The sequence below is a fragment of the Mus caroli genome, chromosome 17 (genome assembly GCF_900094665.2).
Source record: "Mus caroli chromosome 17, CAROLI_EIJ_v1.1, whole genome shotgun sequence".
NCBI lineage: Eukaryota > Metazoa > Chordata > Mammalia > Rodentia > Muridae > Mus > Mus caroli.
Window position 1 is genome coordinate 68,932,365 of NC_034586.1, and position 12,149 is coordinate 68,944,513.

At 44.9% G+C, this 12,149-nt stretch overlaps 1 non-coding gene across 1 annotated transcript; it reads left to right on the forward strand.

Moving 5' to 3' along the window:
• Nucleotides 1–3,423: 3,423 nt before the first annotated feature.
• On the forward strand, nucleotides 3,424–3,530 carry LOC115029819. The gene has a single exon (XR_003835377.1). It is a non-coding gene; the product is annotated as a U6 spliceosomal RNA (small nuclear RNA).
• The last annotated feature ends 8,619 nt before the right edge of the window (nucleotides 3,531–12,149 follow it).

A 12,149-nucleotide genomic window follows, 5' to 3' on the forward strand; every position in this document is an offset into this window, starting at 1 on the left:
CTGAATCTTCTGCATTACTTTGCTCATTATTGTGACAAAAATACCTGGCAATTTAAGGGAATACAGATGCCAGTTAGCTCCTTGTTTGAGAGTATAGTCCAACTATACTGGGAAGGTATCATAGTAAAGCTGTCTCCAGATGTGGCATCAGGAGTGTAAGATGGTGAATGACAGTGAATTACCTTATAGTCTCCATTTTATTCAGTCAGGACCCCATCCCATAGAATAGTGCTACCCAAACTGAGGATAGCTCTCCCATCCTTAGTAACACCCTTTCAGACACACCTAGAGCTGTGTCTCCTAGGTGATGCTGAGGCCTGTCACATTAACAATGTAGATGTAATTATCCATCACATCTCCCAACTAGCAATGAACGAGAACCTGTGTTCGGAGAATCAAGTGGGCTTTTCAGGGAAACAATTATGGTAAGACATAGAAGTCTACAGGCTAGGATGGTAGTTCTCAACCTGTGGGTCGAGTCCTCTTTGGGGGTTGCAAATCAGATGTCCTGTATATCAGATACACTATGATTCATAACATAATTACAAAATTATAGTAAGGAAGTAGCAATGAAGTAATTTTATGGTTGGGGGAACACCACAACATGAGGAACTGTATTAAGGGGTTGCAGCTTTAGGAAGTGTGAGAATCAATGGGATAGAACTTAAGTGCACCTGAATTTGAATACTGGACCACATAGAAGACACCCTAAAAGCAGACAGACCTTAATAATGAGGGGAACTGTTGCAGTTGGAGGGAGTCAAGCAGAACAAGGCAAGAGAGAGTCAGAGCATGTTTTAGGACTGCAACGTCTACAAATATTTTAGAGCTTGCTGCCTAATGGAAAGAATTATTCAGAGAAAAAGAATCTTGCAGTATTATTTAGCTCTTCAGGGTTTAACAAATGTTTGGGGAGCAGGGGCTGGGGAGATGGTTCTGGGGATAAGAGCATTTGTTTTGCAGGCAGGAGAATCTGAGTCTGAAGCCTTGGCACCACATAAAAGGCCAGGCATGGCTACCTGTAATTCCAGCATTGTGAGGTAGAGACAAATGGATCCTAAGAACTCATTGGACAATCAGCCAAGCCAAAAAATGGCAGGCATACAGCTCTGGGAGAGATCTTCTTTCAAGGCACTAGGACAGAGAAATAAAGGAAAATACTTGGTGTTTTGTTCTGTCTTCCTCATGGCTATTTATGGATGCATGCACCACAACACACACACACACACACAATTTTCCTATCAGTTACTATTTTGAGGAAGATCAACAAAATTAATTCTGGTCTCAAACAAGAGAATGAAAGTAGTTAAAAATAACATCCTTGATATATTATATTCATGGCTGAATGAGTCCAGATATATTAAATAGATATTGTTTAAATTATATGTTAAGTTCTGGGGTTGGTGTTATGGCTCAGTCGGTAGAATGGTGTCCTAACCTGCACAGAGCCTTGGGTTCAACTCAAGAACCACATAAAACTCGGTGTGGCAGTACACACCTATAGTTTGAGCTTTCACGGGGAAGATCAGAAGTTTAAGATCATTCTCAGCTACTTGGGGAGGAAAGGAAATACCTCTTGTTTGCAGTTACCCAGTTAGAAACTGAAGGAGCAATGACTAAACTCGGACTTCATGATGCTGTGAGTTGAAGCTCTGAAATGCTACATGTCCGGAAGCAAGAGGCAACACTCATCAGCTTTTAGAGCCATGAAGAGTAAGTTAATGGGAAGATGAAGCTGGAAGAGCAAGGACCTTGGGGGAGCAGAATTCCACTCCACTGAGTGCCAGATGACATTGTACTGAGGGAGAAGGCTGGGTATTTCCAGTGCTGAGGTAGGTGGCCTCCTGTTGAAGGGTTCCCTGGAGGGAACTGGACTTCACAAGGCACCACAGATGCAGACAGGAGCCCTTCTTCTCAGGACAAGGCATCTATACTGCTGCTTGGTTTCCTCCAAGAGGGACAGACAAGATCTCTAAGCAGATTTGTACAATAAAGACAGAGACCATGGAAGAAGCAGAAGATGGGCAGCCACGAAGACATGCTTGCCTTCGTTGGGTTCTTGGAAGCCATTGCTCTGGCCAAGGACCAAGGACAACCTGAGAATAGTATTTGGATCCTTTGTGAGGGCAGCTGGCATTGAGTGTCCTCATTTTCTCCCCAGTACAAAAGATGCCAGGCGTCACCCAATAACTAAGGTGGTTGTTAGTCTGCTTTTCCAAAGCAGAACCAACCAGGGCAGTTACACACTCCTTTGTGTCGCTTGGTGTTCTACTGTTACAGAGGGATATGCATGCCATTCTGTAGTTAAAATGTAGACATCTATTTTCCTTTGCAGTGGAGTTTAATAATTCTAGTGCTAATTAGTGTTGGTGCCAGGGCTCTGCCAGGGTAAAGTGAGCTGCTGGTAGCAGCCTAGAGACGGTGTCTGCAAATTCCCTTCTTCGCATATGCTTAGTAGAGCGTTACTTGTCTGAATCTCCATTTCTTTTCTTTTTCTTGCCTTTTTTTTTTTTAAAATCTGTATTTCTATAGCATGAGGGAACTGGGCTAGATCAAATCCCAGATGCTCTCTCAAGGACCTTAGGGTCTAACTACAGCCTCTACTCAGTACTGTAAGCACAGTGTGGAAAGGCTGGTGGCCTAATGGTCTTACTAGATGGTGGCATTGAACTCGTTGGGCAAAATTAGTGTGTACTCCCGCAGAGTCGATTCCTCCTTTGTCTTGTTGCGTGTGTGTGTGTGTGTGTGTGTGTGTGTGCATGTAGAGACTAGCTGATGGCCTTAGTTACAACCCTTCCGTCGACTTTGTTGGTGGTTTGTTTTTTTCAGACAAGGTCTTTCATTGGCCTGGAGCTCACAAAGTAGCCTCAGCCCATGAACTACGATGCATATCACCTTGCCCAGCTTTTAAAAATATGAGATCTGGGAACGGCACACAGGTCCTCATGCCTGTAACTCCCCAACCCCATATTATAGACTTGCTGAAGAAAAACATCCAAAGTATGGTCCCCTCCCTCAGGGCTCTTAAGGTCTTGGTAAGAAAAAGCATTGTTGCATGATACTTGAGACTAATTTTAAAGGAGAAAATGTGGATTAATGAATATATATATATATATATATATATATATATATATATATATATTGGAGCTCTTTGACAACAAAGGTCTTTGCCACCTCACATAAGTAGGTGAGATAAAGTTACTACTAAAGAGATGAGAACAGTAACATTCATTACACAACTATATGATTCCCTATGGGATTTAAGCATGTAAGTAGTTTGTTTTGTACATAATATAGAAATACTGGGCCTAGAGAATGCTTAGCACTTAGCAAAAGCATTATTTTTTCTCTATATCTTTAAAAGAAATTTTAGGCAAATTCTTCATTAACTCATTGCCTATGATAACATTAAGAGCCAGGACTGTGCTTGCTTCTGCAGCACATATACCAAAATTGGAATGATACAGAGATTATTAGCATGGCTCCTGCGCAAGGATGACATGCAAATTCGTGATGCGTTCCATATTTTTAAACAATGAATTTATGAAATTCTTAGGCAAATTGATGGATCTGGAGGATATCATCCTGAGTGAGGTAACCCAATCATAAAAGAACTCACTTGATATGCACTCACTGATAAGTGGATATTAGCCCAGAAACTTAGAATACCCAAGATACAATTTGCAAAACACAAGAAAATCAAGAAGAAGGAAGATCAACACGTGGATACTTCATTCCTTCTTAGAATTGGGAACAAAATACCCATGGAAGGAGTTACAGAGACAAAGTTTGGAGCTGAGACAGAAGGAAGGACCATCCAGAGACTGCCCCACCCGGAGATCCATCCGATAAACAACCACCAAACCCAGACACTATTGCATATGACAGCAAGATTTTGCTGAAAGGACCCTGATATAGCTATCTCTTGTGAGGCTATGGCAGTGCCTGGCAAATACAGAAGTGGATACTCACAGTTATCTATTGGATGGAACACAGGGCCCCCAATGGAGGAGCTAGAGAAAGCACCCAAGGAGCCGAAGGGGTCTGCAACCCTATAGGTGGAACAACAATATGAACTAACCAGTGCCCCCAGCACTCATGTCTCTAGCTGAATTTGTAGCAGAAGATGGCCTAGTTGGCCATCATTGGGAAGAGAAGCCCCTTGGTAGTGCAAACTTTATATGTCCCAGTGCAGGGGAATGCCAGGGCCAAGAAGTGGGAGTGAGTGGGTAGGGGAGCAGGGCAGTGGGAGGGTATAGTGGACTTTTGGGATAGCATTTGAAATGTAAATGAAGAAAATTGAAAAAAAAATCCAGGACTTAGGGGCTCAGTGGTCACAGTGCTTATACCAGCATGAGGTTCGAAGTTCAGACCCCATGTAACAGCTAAGCACAACTGTGGGCATTTAAAAATGAAACCCAATGCCGAGGTAAGTGGGGAGAGATAAATGGATTCCAGAAAGATGCTGACTGAAATGGTGAGGTCCAGGTTTGGTGAGAGAACCTGTCTCAAAAAATAAGAGGAACAGAAGACTTCTGATGTCAGTCTCTGGTCTCCATATGCACACACTTGGGTGCATGCATTTGTGCATACATGCGTACAAGCACTTGTGAGAGAAGAAGTGTGGGGGGGGGAGAGAGTAAGAGAGAGAGACAGAGAGAGAGACAGAGAGAGAGAGAGAGAGAGACAGAGAGAGACAGAGAGAGAGACAGAGACAGAGACAGAGAGACAGAGACAGAGAGATTTAAAGTACTAGCTCTAGCTGTAACGGTCACCATCACATTGCTGCCATGAGTCTGACCAAAGGCTGAAGCTCAGCTGCAGCTGCCTCTAGAATAACCTACCCACTGTTCTCAGAAGCCTCAGGCTCAGGATTTTGCCAACACTGCCCTGAGCCAGAGCCTCAGAGCCTAACTGCCTCTGCACCACTGCCAGTCCTCAGCCAAGAGACCATTTCTGAGCCCACCCTCTGCAAACAGGTAGAAGGCCTGTGGCTAGCTCTTCCTAATGCCCTGATCTCAGCAGCTGTTCCCCGGACAGGGAAGGGGTCGCAGGAGCAGGTCACCCAGAACGAGTCTTTTCAGTCCTGCTTCTTTACTCTGTTGTGCTTCTATTTTCTTCTCCAGGCAACCTCAGTCAAGGCAGCTACTACTTTTACAACCACATCTGGTAGAAAACATGCAGTTCTGAAATCTCAGCTTCCACCAGAAGCCTGCTATCATCTGGGGCGGCTCAGAAATAACACACCTATTTAAAGATGGGCACATGGCAAGGATCCACGCTGAGGCTCACCAGAAATTATGTTCGGCTGGCATGTCCCTCACCCCAAATGTCTTTCCCATACTCTCCTCCTCATTTAAATAAGTGAAATAAACACTATGTCTATTTGAAGTTATCTTACTAACGTTCTAAAAGGTTTCTTACTTGGTTTCTCGTGCTTAACTCTGAAAACGAGAGTTTTCTCCACATATATAAGGTTCACATTTTATAAAAAGATCTTTTTTTTTTTTTTAGAGAGAGAAGTAAGCAGAAATGGACTTGATTTCTTTCCAAAAATGAGAATTGCTTTATTTTCTTTTGATATTTTAAACATAAAGTGTATGCTTAGTGGAAGAAAAATACCCATCCACACACAGAACATACACACACACTTGTTTTTAGTCTTGGTATTATCATAGCCACTTGGGAATTTGTTTTTAAAACCCAAGGCTTGAACCCTAGCTGAAGAGATTGACCTGGGCTTGGAGCTGGGAATCAATTCTGACTTCAAAACTCCCAGAGTGTCTACAGCCAGTCTCAGGAAGCACTGACTTATAGAAAGGCATGAGTCTGAACAGCACCCACACACCGTTCCTTGGATATGACCCCTCTTGGTTTGCAGTTGACACTAATGGAGTTAGTATGACCTGGTCAAAAGAGGAGACCGTGGAACCCACGTGTGTCAAGAGCAGCAGTTTAGTCAAACAGGTTTCTAGTCCTGAAAGAGAGCACCATCCCACCATCCTCCTTCAGGAACAGGCTTCCCATGATGTGTGTGTCACTGCCTGTCCCTGCTTCCGATAGCCCTGTGGAGGCCATTAAAGCAAACATCCAGGCAGCAGGTAGACTCTGTAAGTCAAGACTCAGAGTAATCAAAATGGGGGGAGGGGGCAGTGATGGATACCGAAATGTGGGGAACTCTGCAGAGGCTCCAGAGTGCCTGCTCATCTTCTTCAGCTTCCCCACACACCCTCCGTACAGAACGCTGAGCCAGACCCAGAGCCTCCTCTGTGGTGAGAGTGCTGGCTGTCTCAAGGCGAGGATGATGATTGGAAGGTCCAGAAACCATAGACAAAAGCGTACTCATCAGAGGGAAAGGGGAAGGCTGGAGATGAGCTGGGCAGAGGAATACAGCAGCGATGCCTCTCTGTTCTCCCCTGGCGGCCAGGAGCCAGCCACCTGCTCATCCAGATTAACCCCATCAGCTCTTTCACCGTTCAGTGGTCTCCATGCATTGGAGTAGAGCGCTATCGAATGAGATCCACAAGCCTCATCTTCTTGGAGCGCCACACAAGAAGGGGAGAAATGTGTTAAGTCATTTAACATAGTCACTCACCACACAGTCTGACTGTAAAAAAATATCCTTTAAATGTCTATTAATCTCAGATCCTTTGTTAATTTCCATTTTTATCCCCAGAAACTCACTTTTGGCTGTCAAGTTAAATGCTCAGTTCGGCCATGTAGTTAGCAGCCACGGCCACCTTTGAGAGCGGGTTGGTGACCCAGCATACTTTTGCAGTCACAAAAGCCACCATGTTTTCATCCTGCAGAGCATGGTTCTTCCCAGGTAGGGTGTGGCAGACATGGTTGGTACTTCTTTGGCTGTCATTCCCTTTGGGGGGGGTGGGGGAAGGGTTTCGACAGGATTTCTCTGTGTAGCCCTGGCTGTCCTGGAACTCACTTTGTAGACCAGGCTGGCCTTGAACTCAGAAATCTGCCTGCCTCTGCCTCCCAACCCGGTGCATTCCCTTGTTTGTCAGGCCAAAAGAGATGTCCGCAGGATCCAGCAAATGAGTCATGTCTGAAGCAGCCTTTAATACATTTTGCTTCTAATTGCCTTTTTTCATAAAAGTGTTACCATCAGTATTCTCTCTCTCTCTCTCTCTCTCTGTGTGTGTGCGTGTGTGTTTTCCTATGATTCCCCAAGAACCAAATTCCACTCTCTGCAAGATATCAACCCCAATGAGGATGAATGTTTTAAGTTATCAAAGAGGTTTTTGCTTTTGCTAATGATTGGCAGTTGTCATCTGGCCCAGTTCCGGCCTGTGAAACGTGAATAAGTCCTGTTTAGGAAGACTTTCTCCATCAGTGATGTCAATGAAAACCACCATAAGGGTTAACATCCTGTCAAGCTGGCAGGATCTGGAATCAGCTGGCAGATGTATCTGGGAAGGATGATATAGATTAGGTTAACTGATGTGGGAAGATGTTCTCTGAGACTGCACTGTTCTGTGTGGTGAGACTCAGGAAAAAAGGGGTTGGGCACCAGCATCTGCCACCCTCTGATTCTCGAATGTGGGTGCGATTTGAGCAGCTGCTTCAAGCACCTTCCATATGACCTTCTCACCATACCGCACTGTCCTCTCAGTGAGCCAACATAAACCAACCATTCTTGTCAGGAAAGAAGACAATACCAGCAACAAGACAAGTTACTAATACAATGGCCTCTGGCAATTACTCACTTCCACTTTGGGGGTCTTTTGTGAGGTCTTGGCCTTATGGCTGCCATCTTGTGACCCTGTGAGAACAGATGGGAAGGACAGAGGAAACCTATGCCTCGCTGAAGTCATTGGGTTGACTTCAGTTGAAACGATTGTAACTACTGTCTGCTTCAGACGTAGCACTAAGCATTGAGAAAATTTATTTGTGTCAGTTCATTCCTGGTTGGGTATTTTGGGACTTAGAATCCAAAGCCTCCTAACTGATGATCAGTGGAGTTCCTGTGGCTAAGAAAGCAACTTTGTTTTTCAGTCGAGCAAGCAGGCAGGGTTGAACCTGAAAGGCAGCAGGATGTCAGCCTTGGTGGGATTGCCAGCATTTGGGTATTAATGGGTGATGCAGTTCAACATCGGGAGAGCAGCAGCCTGGAAGGCTATGCTTAGTCGCCGCCACCACCACATACAGGCTCTCCTTTATGTCAGGGCTACATAGGAAAGTGAAAGAATTTTTTTTTCTTTTTGTGTCCTTGTATGGTACAAAATGAGTGAGGATGACAGGAATTTTCTAGCTCAAAGTATTTTTCTGGGAACACTTTCCCTCAGATAAAAGCTCTTTTGTTCTCGTATCTGACCCATTGGATCAGGGACTTAGGCTGTGCACACCCTCAGCAAAGAGCCCTCCCTATGCCCTCCCCGCACATACTCTGTCAAAGCCCTCTTTTAGTACCTTCTATTTTCCTCTACCCTCACTGAGAATGCCTTCAGCGTGGGGATGGTCAGGCCGCAAACCGAGCCACACTGAGCAATGCTGGGCTTCCAGTTTTGTAGTCATGTCTTCCATGAGAAGCCTGGTCCTCGTGGTCAAGTTGAGGTGTCTTTGAGCAAAGATACAGGACATGGGAGTTGAAGCAGATCTTTTGGGTAAGGGGTTCACAGAGGTAAACATGGGCCAGTTATTGGCTTCACAGAGATTGGCCAAGGATCTTCCCAATAATAGCAAGATGTGGCAGATGCCAGGACTCCCAGCTCAGTGACCCCTGTTACTGCAGCCTAGGGCTACATTCAGGTGTGCTATGCTGGGATGCCTGAACTACCGCGTACAGTTGCTATCATTTGTGTATTTGAGAGGCTGAATTGTAAGCCTCTCAAAAGCTGAGATCTTGACATACCCATCTGGGATCCCTATGGCCCACATACCAGCCCCCATGCTTCTAACAGTCAGCTGCTTCCTAAACAGCTGATGTGGTGAAGAGCCCAGAGGCAAAGCCATGGGCTACTGAAAGGTTTGGGGAACACTGGACCTCAGTGTGTGTGTGTGTGTGTGTGTGTTGCTTTGTCTTGCTTGTTTTTAAAGGGATTACTCCTAAACTGCCCTAGCTTAAAGTGTAGAAATATTCACAGCATTCTCAGAATTTGGGTCCCTGCTTACATATATTAATTTCAAGATCAGAATCATATGACTCCAAGGCTAGAAAATACTCTTTATTTCAGACTCATCTTCAACTTTCTTGTAAATGTGTCTTTTGTTACTGTTGTTATTTGTTAGTTTTAAGACAAGGTCTTCCTATGACTCCCTATGTATGTAGCCCAGGCTGGCCTCTAACTCCATATCCTTCTGCCTCATGCTCCAGAGATGCTAGGATTACAGGCATCTACCACCCACCAGGCCTGGCAACTGCTTCCTTTGGAACAAAGCCTCCATTTAGCCAAGGCAGAAGTTGATAAATGAGTAGACGCTGCCTTACATCTGAATCGAGAGCCTTGCCACCCTGCAATCCCCAGCACTGGAATTTCTTCTCTAGGCAGCTCCTCAGGTTTCTGCCTGCTGTGCTAGGCAATGAGGAAAACAACTTGCTTGTGTGTTTTTGATTCTCTAGACATTAGCAGGGAAGGAATAGTCGAGATGGTAGGACAACATGAAGGGACACAAGATCATAAACAAAACAATATTAAATACTTTTCTATAAGCATTTGGTAGACTGTGAAGAGAGGAGAGAGCTAAGAGACACTTCCATGGCCAGCAGGTTGGTTCCCCCACACACACACACACACTACTTGATCTGATTTTCAAAACTCTCTTCCATTCTATTTTCTCACCAGTTATATCAAATTATTGTATAATCATATTAATTAGAATGATAGGCTTGGCTGAGGAAGTCTCAGGTCTGTCTTCTAGTTCTCTGATAAAACTCTGAATGTGTAGAACAAAACAGAGGGCAGCAAGATCATGGCTTGCTATAGACACAGTTCTCATGGTAAACGGAGCCCGAGCTCTGCCTGGCGCCTGACGGGCTCTGTTAATTTCAACTCACAGAAACAAGATGCAGAAGGAATTATGTATTCTAGCTAGCTCATATACAAGGACACACAATCCAGGTATTTTATTTACAAGCCATAAACTTAGATTGGGCAGGTTTGAGGCTCTTCTAACTCATTTCCCAGCCATGTGTCCCTTGTCACTTGCTGTTTTTCGGGCCACATGCTCACGGTCCATCTTCTGTCATGGAGGCCTCCTCCAGTCTCTGTGTCCTTTCTTCTCCCATTTTGTCTCTCCTGAGTCCCGCCTTTCTCCCTCTCCTGCCCAGTCACAGGCTCTAGCCTTTTATTAGCCAGTTAAATCAGGGAGGAAGGTTTATGTGCCATCACTTCATGAAGGAAGATCTGCTCATTGAGGGCAACCAGGTCTTGGGAACCAGTATCTAGTCTTTAAATACAAGCAGCACCAGACCAACCCCGCTTCTACAAGAAGTAGAGGACGGCAGCTCTCACTGTACACAAGAGGAAAGTGAGATCCAGATCCAGAGCAGTCAAAGTCTCAAAGGGACGCACCTAGGAAAAGACACAGCCAGGATGTGAGCTGCTTAGGCAGTCTAAGCACGCCATGGAGGGGGCTCCAGGCAGAAGCAAGGCTGTGTCCCCTTTAGCATTCTTTCCAGGGAGTGGAGGGCAAACTACTGGGTCCCTGAGGTTAAGGAACAGATATAAGCAGCAGAAGAAGGAAGGGTAGGGCTGGGGGAGGGGTGGAGCCGGAGGAGGAAGAGGAGGGAGAAAAGGAAGGGCACTCTTCTGTTTGGGGCACACACATACCTTGCCGATTAGCAACGATGGGAAAGGAAACACACACTGAGAGCCCTTGACAGCTTAATGGGGTTTTAGAAAAATACACATCTATATTTTTAAACTTTTTTTTTTCCATTTGAACATTTTTAACTTCAAGTTCTGGACTGAAATAGCAACTGTTTTAGATAACTCTCGATCCTTAGGCTCCCACGTTTGGAAAAGGTCTCAGTCAGGCCCGGAGTAAAGAAAACAGCAGGAAGACAAGCTTAGCATAGAGAGAATAGATTTTTAAAATGTTTACCGAGCAGCTGATTGGACAGATGAATGGTGGACAGATTGAAGGATGATGAGTGGATGGACAGATGGGCGCGTGCATGCATAGAAAGACTGATAAATGGATAAGTGGGTGGATAGATAGATGGGTAATGGGTGAAAATGAGGTGGGTGAGAGCATGGACACACTGATGGATGGACAAGTGGACAGATGGATGGATGGATGGATGGATGGATGGATGGATGGATGAGTGTGGGGCAGTGGGCAGATGAATGGATAGATGAATAAATGATCAATTAAGTAAAGAAAGGGGTTATAAGAAGTAAAAAAAATAAACTAACTTACTCATGCTATCCTCCTGAAATATAAGCATAGCTGTCTGTAGAAAAATATACTTGATTTTTGCCAATAACCATGCTCAGGGGTGTGGCAAGGACCATCAGCTTCCCATAGGTACTGTGACCAGGCCTCATGGGATTAGCCTATGCCAACCCTACAGAGAAAATGCCGCTCCTGGTTCAGCTCCCATCCACAGGTCACTCTGCTAGTGCCCTTTAACAAATACTAGCTCTCACTTGCACCTTTTATAAACATAAACTCTGTAAGTTACACTACAGACAGTCGTAAACAATCTGTCATCACAGAGCGGATAAGCACTGCTTCCAATTCACTGATGTCTTTCCTTCCTCTGTTACAGAGGATGAAAAGACAAAGACCCAGATGTTCATCTTCCTGCAGGTAAGGAAGCAGGAGACACCATCCTAGCTGTTTCAAAGTCACCCGGAGTCCTTAGGGCAAGTTTGCCATCAAAATAAATGGGCAAAGCTTTGCCTGTCATTTTCTCCTTTACGCCCGGAGCACTGATGGTGTGTCTGGAGATATAGCAAGCAACTTATGACAAAGAAGACAAATGCCTTCATCTAAGGATGCTGGAGAAAGGAGTTACAAAGCCTAGGTCCCTGAGAGTGTCATTAAACTGCCGTGCTAACTTTCTCACTCTAGGAGAAGGATGAGCTAGAGAGGTGGTTAGAGCCTCTGCTACCCTCTCTCAAACATAACCCTAACATCTCTGCGCACCTTTGCATCTTATGCTTCTAAACCCCTATGCACACAACCCC